This window comes from Oncorhynchus gorbuscha, unplaced genomic scaffold (assembly GCF_021184085.1).
Source record: "Oncorhynchus gorbuscha isolate QuinsamMale2020 ecotype Even-year unplaced genomic scaffold, OgorEven_v1.0 Un_scaffold_3611, whole genome shotgun sequence".
In the NCBI taxonomy this organism is placed as follows: domain Eukaryota; kingdom Metazoa; phylum Chordata; class Actinopteri; order Salmoniformes; family Salmonidae; genus Oncorhynchus; species Oncorhynchus gorbuscha.
The window spans coordinates 19,634-28,046 of NW_025747812.1; the positions used below are offsets into that span (position 1 = coordinate 19,634).

The 8,413-nt window shown below is 41.3% G+C and overlaps 1 pseudogene; it reads right to left on the reverse strand.

Moving 5' to 3' along the window:
• Window positions 1-1,974: 1,974 nt before the first annotated feature.
• Window positions 1,975-3,897, reverse strand: LOC124028005 (annotated as a pseudogene).
• Window positions 3,898-8,413: the final 4,516 nt, after the last annotated feature.

The following is an 8,413-nucleotide window of genomic DNA, read 5'->3' on the forward strand; positions in this document are numbered from 1 at the left end:
GTGGAGACACATTCTATCTCTTAGAGGTGACTGTACATTGGTGCAAATAGTGCATATCAATCCCAGAACAACTGCAAAGGTACTTTGTGAAGAAACCCGTAGGAAACGTTTACAAAAGTATTTATATCCACAGCAAAACGAGTCCTATATCGACATAACCTGAAAGGCATCTCGGCAAGGAAGAAGCCACTGCTCCAAAACCGCCATAAAAAAGCCAGACTACGGTTTGCAACTCTACATGAGGACAAAGATTGTACTTTTTGGAGAAACGTCCTCTGGTCTGATGAAACAAAAAAAGAATTGTTTGGCCATAATTACCATTGTTATGTTTGGAGGAAAAAGGGGAGTCTTGCGTGCCGAAGAACACCACCCCAACCGTGAAGCACGGGGGTGGCAGCATCATGTTGTGCGGGTGCTTTGCTGCAGGAGGTACTGGTGCACTTCACAAAATAGATGGCTTCATGAGTAATTAATATTATATGGATATATTGAAGCAACATCTCAAGACATCAGTCAGGAAGTTAAAGCTTGGTCACAAATGGGTCTTCCAAATGGACAATGACCACAAGCATACTTCCAAAGTTTTGACAAAATGGCTTAAAGACCACAAAGTCAAGGTATTGGAGTGGCCATCACAAAGCCCTGACCTCCATCCTATAGAAAATGTGTGGGCAGAACTGAAAAAGCGTGTGCGAGCAAGGAGGCCTACACACCTGACTCAGTTACACCAGCTCTGTCAGGAGGAATGGGCACAAATTCACCCAATTTATTGTGGGAAGCTTGTGGAAGGCTACCCGAAACGTTTTACCTAAGTTAAACAATTTAAAGTCAATGCTACCAAATACTAATTGAGCGTATGTAAACTTCTGACCCACTGGGAATGTGATGAAAGAAATAAAAGCTGAAATAATTCATTTTCTCTAATATTATTCTGACATTTTATATTCTTAAAATAAAGTGGTGATCTCAACTAACCTAAAAACAGACCTAAACCTAGGATTAAATGTCAGGAATAGTGCAAAACTGAGTTTAAATGTATTTGGCTGAGGTGTATGTAAACTTCTGACTTCAACTGTATATCAGTATTTGATATCACGTCCCTGAACAAGGCAGTTGTCTCCACACATCTCCATAAGGCAGTTATTTCTTAGCACACATCTATTCCTACTGTGTGCCTGACTAGTCTGACCGTTTAAGTGGCCAAGAGCATCATGATGTTGTTTCATTACTATTTAGTCTTAGCACGATAGATTATCCAGGACGAACATAGCTTAGTTCTAATTGGTCCACGAGCAAGTGATGCAATGTACATGGTCACCCATTGGCTCTAGACCTGGAGGTAGAGTACCCAGGTCACTGCTAGAAGCTACTGCACACAGTACAGTAGTTTACACCGATCTCCAGTTTCTATTTCAGCATCAGTGTTGACATAGAGACAGGCACAGCTAAACGTCCGAGCAGGGTTTTATTAGAATGAAGATGTTGTCAGTTTGGGGATTGCATCTGCCAATTAACTATATATTATGAGAAAGATAACTGAATGTTGATATAGTACATTACAACTTTTAGATTCTGTCTCTTTTCTCCGTAGAGTTGATTTCCAAATAAATATTCTCATGATACTTTTCAGCCAGGCGTAAGGGGAGAAGGGAGGGATATAATTCCCCTTAGCACAGTTGTATGGCCATGGTCATCAAACCAGAAATAGGATATACTACTGACAAACCGTGACCGACTGGTTGGCTAAATGGGATCCACCAAATGTCTGAAGGGTGACTGGCCTGCCACACTCCCAAAGTGTTGGGGATACTTGCTCAAACCTGCCATGTCCCTATTTTATCAGCAAAGTAAAACTCCGTTGCTAATCTTGTTTACAAACCACTACGATGCAAAATGGCTATCTGACAAAGAAAGCATAGCTGACTTCATTTTTACTGTAACACATTTTTTTTCACAGACACTGCCCCCATATGATGTGACACAGTCATAAAGCCATCTAGGTCATAAGCTGTTTCTGTGCACAACTTTGTTATTCAATTGTATATTAAATATAGTATTGCATTAATGTATCTTAAATGCTAGAATCCAATAGATATAGAACCAACATTTTAAAACCCACATTTGATAAGTTAAAAATATTCAGTGCATCTTTTTGAAAATGTAATAATGTAAGAAACAACTTGTTACCGCTCCCCCCTCAGACCAGTCATTGGGCAACGGAGGCCTATAGAACAGTCAGGGAAAAGATGATACAACCTACCCAAGTCTCAATATCTCCCTTCAAGACCCGCATAACCTCAGTATCTACCAAGTTCAACAGAGCGAAGTCTCCTCCTGGCCTTCCACGCTCCCATGTCGGGATGCAAACGAAACCCGGAGAAGGTGGAGTCGTTGGTGTTGTCTGCATACACCCCCCCCCCCTCCAAACGCTTCTGTAGATCTGCAGCCACACCTCGCCCCCAGACTCCAGCCTCAGTGTGATAGCCCCAGAGGCATGATCAACATTGCCCTTGTAGTACTGGTTATAGGTGAACATGATGGGCTTGTCGTTCTTGAACAGGCTCACACGAGGATCTTTGGTGTAGACGGTGATGTGGTACGTGAAGAAGTAGACCCCAAGGCGGGAGTAGTGGACCTTCCTGCTCACGAGTTGCTCGTTGTGAAATAATTTGTTGAAGTGGATGGGCACGTTGGAGGCAGGGACAGGATCTGTCAGGCCCACGCTGAAGGAAGAGTGATACGACAGGACACTCTCGCCCTACGCCCCATTCAGACCAGGGTTGCTCGGGAAACCACAAGGACCCAGAGGGCCGTTGTCGCCATGCTTCACCTATACACACAAAGACCAGAGTCAGGGAGGATTTAGATGTGTTAAGGGTTGCGTCAATCGAATCTGGTATCAGGATAAATATGACATTGAGTCACCGATTGTATACTGTGTATTTTTTATTAGCTAAGAAATAAGTGGTAAATGCAATTTTCGTATATACGGGTTCGCTGTAACACCACGCAGGGTAGAACAGAGAACTGACATGTTCCTGATAAAGTTATTATAATATACTCTGACAGAAGTAGTTCCTGCTTCCGAGCCGGCCTGTCACAGAGTAGAGACTGAGCTTGGTTTAAACTCACCCAGCCTATCGTTGATTGTTGGCGCCCAAGCTGGTCCCAGCCCCCTAGGTGCTTCAGCGGTCAGTCTTTGTAGTTGTGAAGAATATCTATGCGCTCCTACACTTGATACAGTTATCACACACCTGGCTCCTGTTATTTAACAAAAGACCGTTTGTTCTCTTCACTACGTTCTGTATGTGTCCCTCGCAACTAATTGCACAGTTCCTGTCTTTATGTTATTCTGTATTTTTCCATCACGAGAAAGGCCCATGGCCCTGAAACTGTTAATGTCTCATGTCAGCTATGTTGCATAACACATACAACCACACAAGCCAACAGCAGATAATATTCAATCACATATGATATGGTAACGGGCTATAGTGCATAACACAGAACCTCACAGATGTCTGTATTGATGTTAATTGACTGTGCCTCATGGATAAAAATGACAAGTAAGTAATTTCCTGTATCTCCTTTCTCTTCTCGTGGGCTATCATGCCCATCTCTCCCGTCTCTCCCTTGTTTCCCACTGTGCCCTGAAGTGCCTGGCACTCCTCCCATCCACATGGTACAAGGTTGCCGGTTGTTAGGTGGTCCAACTTCTGTCCCAGGACTCTCGGGCTCTGCCATCAACTCCGCTGCAGCCTCGTCATCTTCTGCAGTCGCCTCCTCGGCTGGTTCCTCTACTCCATCTTTCTCCTGAGCCAGGCTCAAGTCCCCGGCCAGCAACAGGCCCAGAAGCAGGCTCCCAGCAGCTTCATGGCTCTTTCTATATAACCGCTCAACCTATAATCTTTGACACCAATGGAACATTAAACATACACACACTGTGATCACATTGGGACAAGGCAGCACCCCCCCCCCCATCCCAAAGACAAGGATTCGTAAATACACTGAACAGAAATATAAACGCAAAAAGTGTTGGTCCCATGTTTCATGAGCTGAAATAAAAGATTCAAGAAATGTTTCATATGCATAATTTTTGTGCACATATTTGAAAGTCCATCCACCTCACAGCTGATTAAAAAGCATGATCATTACGGTTTTCTGACAGTTTGTCCAGAAATTCTTTGGTTGTGCAAACCCACAGTATCATCAGCTGTCCGGGTTTCTGGTCTCAGACGATCTCGCAGAGAAGAAGCCGGATGTGGAGGTCCAGGGCTGGCGTGGTTACATGTGGTCTGTGGTTGTGATGCCGGTTGGATGTACTGCCAAATACTCTAAAATGACATTGGAGGTGGCTTATGGTAGAGAAATGAACATTAAATTCTAGAACCCGAGATTATAGCATTGTGTTATGTGACAAAACTGCACAATTTAGTGCCATTTTGTTGCCCCCTCCCCCCAGCACAAGGTACACCTGTGTAATAATCATGCTATTCAATCAGCTTCTTGATATACCACACCTGTCAGGTGGATGGCTTATCTTGGCTAAGGAGAAAGGCTCACTAAGAGGGAAGTAAAAATGTGTGCACAAAATTTGAGAGAAATAAGCTTTTTGTGCATATGGAACATCTCTGGGATCTTTTATTTCAGCTCATGAAACATGGGACCAATACTTTGCATTTATATTTTGGTCCGGTGTAGTTTTCCTCATGGACAGATATTGCCATTTTGATATGTGAAAGGATTAATGTTGTTGCTGATAAAGTACTGTTTCCCCCAAATAGCTGACGACCTCATCATCACATAATCTGCGCCAATATCTGTAAACCTGCTTCAAAGGTCAAAGGTCTCTTACCTGGTCTATGTTTGTCCCCCTCGGAGAGACGAGTGTTCAGTGGCGTCCCCTCAGACAACGAACCTCACTCAGCGCAGCAGTGTGTCACGGTCCAGTAGTCTTGTGGCTAGTGTCCTTGGATGACATGTGTAACTGATTGCCTGTCATACTCTATTTATCTCTGTCCCACATTATTTATGAACCCGCTGATCCAAAACGGCAGTATGACTTACAGAGCCCCTCCCCCTTAACCCCTTAACCCCTGGCAGTCCACCCTCCGACTCTCTGCCAGTCTGGTCACACTGTCAATGGTAGGGGGATTTAAGGTGACCGATTTCTCCCCTTAAACAGCATGTTGTGTTTGTTTGGTTTTTACCTGGTGAAACTTTTGATGAACGTGTGCCAATGTTTGTTTCTTGATGCATTTTCATTGTCTTTTCAAATGTGTGCAGCGCAAAACCACATGATATGAATCATCTTGTTCCACGACAAACAACACACAAAGCTCTTTGTTTGTTTGCCTTGTCATGTAGACTTGGTGTTGGAAGACCAATTTGACAAATTTGTGGTGGCAAATTTTCTTTTGAAAACATTTTGCAGTAGCAGTGTTCATTATTGAGTTTTCTCTAAATTATTGTTGTCAAGTATCTGGAATTATCTGGAATTTTAATCCCAATTAAATTGAAAACCTTACATTTCACTTTTATTTGTTCTCGGTGAAATCAATGCATTAATTACTCAAAACTGTGTGTGAGGCTTTATAAAAATGTGGTTTCAAATCTCCAAATTACAACAAAGTGCAACCAGAATGCATCATGACATGATCTCAGAACTGATTAGTCAGTCATCTAATTCTGGAATTTTCCTTTGTCCCTTAGTACCACCGTATCAGATAGACCTATGAAGCGCTGCCATAAACCTTATCTGCCAATATTATCAGAGATAACTCTCCTATTTGATACTCAGCCAACCCAACTACCTCATACACCATTCAAATCACAGCCTCCTCTCTGTGGGTAAGGAGCCGCTCCAAATTCAAATAAATGCACCCTCACTGTCTGAATTGTTCATTTATTGTTCATTTTTTTCTATTCATTCCTCAAACCAATCTTAGTTTTACGGCTTTGGGAGTAGCAAAGTCGGTCAATGAACACGTTGACTAATTTTCTGACTGTTGATTAAGTAAGAAAACTTTTAGTCTCAAAATCTTTCTCACAGAAAATAATAGGTCAGCACAAGAATTGGCCAAAAACAAGTTTCTCTCAAATAATTTTATCCTAATCAAAATTATTTTATTTTTTTCGTAAAAACAATTGTCAAATCCCTGTGTACAGAGATGGGATTGATGCCTACTTAATTTTAATAGCCCCCAAAGTAGGCAATGTTATTTAATTTAGCTAATTATGTAATTTACATACTGATGTAGATCATACAGTATTCACCCACCTTGGATTATTAACATTTTATTCTTACAAAGTGGGATTCAAATGGATTTAATTGTAATTATTTTGTCAATGATCTACACAAAATAGGCCGTCGTTGCAAATAAGAATTTGCTCTTAACTGACTTGCCTCGTTAAATAAAGGTTCAACAAATATTGCCAACTACTTTAATGATTTTTCATTGGCAAGATTAGTAAATTTAGGCATAACTTGCAACAAACGCAAACACTACACATCCAAGTATAACTTTCCAAATGATAAAAGACAAGCGTTGTAATTTTGTATTATGTAAAGTGAGTGTGGAAGAGGTGAAAAATGTATTGTTGTCTGTCAACAATGACAAGCCACCAGGGTCTGACAACTTGGATGGAAAATTACTGAGGATAATATCGGAGGATATTGCCACTCCTATTTGCCATATCTTCAATTTAAGCCTACTAGAAAGTATGTGCCCTCAGGCCTCGAGGGAAGCAAAAGTCATTCCGCTACCCAAGTATAGTAAAGGCCCCTTAACTGGCTCAAATAGCCAACCAATCAGCCTGTAACCAATCTTTAGTAAACTTTTGGAAAAAATTGTGTTTGACCAGATACAATGCTATTTTACAGTACAAAAATTGACAACAGACTTTCGACACGCTTATAAGGAAGGATTATTCAACAAGCACAGCACTTCTACAAATGATTGGTTATTGGCTGAGAGAAATGTGTGATAAAAATATTGTGGGGGCTGTTTTTTTTAGACTTTTGACATTATTGATCATAGTCTACTGCTGGAAAAAATATATGTGTTATGGCTTTACACCCCCTGCTATAATGTATGTGTTATGGCTTTATACAACCCTGCTATAATGTATGTGTTATGGCTTTACACCCCCTGCTATAATGTATGTGTTATGGCTTTACACCCCCTGCTATATTGTAGATAAATAGTTACCTGTCTAACAGAACACAGAGGGTGTTCTTTAATGGAAACCTCTCCAAGGTAGCTGTTTTGCCCCTTAATTTTTAAAATCTTTACTAACGACACACCACTAGCTTTAAGTGAAGTCTCTATGTATGTGGATGACTCAAAACTATACACGTCAGCTACTACAGCGACTGAAATGACTGCAACACTTAACAAAGAGTTGCAGTTAGTTTCAGAACGAGTGGCTAGAAATAAGTTAGTCCTAAATATTTCATAAACAAAAAGCATTGTATTTGGGACAAATTATTCACTAAACCCTGAACCTCTAATATTGTAATGGATAATGTGGAAATAATAATAATGTGGAAATTGAGCAAGTTGAGGAGACTAAGCTGCTTGGAGTAAACTGTCATGTTGACACAACAGTAGCTAAGATGAGAAGTTTGTCTATAATAAAGCATTGCTCTGCCATCTTAACAACACCATCAACATTGTTGCACCTGGACTACTGTTCAGTCGTGTGGTCAGGTGCCACAAAGAGGGACTTAGGAAAATTACAATTAAAATAAAATACAATTGTATTTGTTATGTGCCGAATACAACAGGTGTAGACCTTACAGTGAAATGCTTACTTACAAGCCCTTAACCAACAATGCAGTTTTAAGAAAATACCTTAAAAAAGTAAGAGATAAAAGTAACAAACAATTAAAGAGTAGCAGTAAATAACAATAAAGAAGCTATATACTGGAGGTACCGGTACAGAGTCAATGTGCGGGGGACACCGGTGTCGAGGTAATTGAGGTAATATCTAAATGTAGGTAGAGTTATTAAATTGACTATGCATAGATAATAACAGAGAGTAGCAGTAGTGTAGAAGGTGTGTGTGGGGGGGGCAATGCAAATAGTCTGGGTAGCCATTTGATTAGATGATCAGGAGTCTTAGTGCTTGGGGGTGCATAGAAGCATCTTGGACCTAGATTTGGCGCTCTGGTACCGCTTGCCGTGCAGTAGCAGAGAGAACAGTCTATGACTAGGGTGACTGGAGTCTTTGACAATTTTTAGGGCCTTCTTCTGACACCGCCTGGTGAGGTCCTGGATGGTAGGAAGCTTGGCCCCGGTGATGTACTAGGACGTACGCACTACTCTCTGTAGTGCAATGCGATCGGAGGCCGAGCAGTTACCATACCAGGCAGCTGTAAAACCTTTTGAGGATCTGAGGACCCATGCCAAAT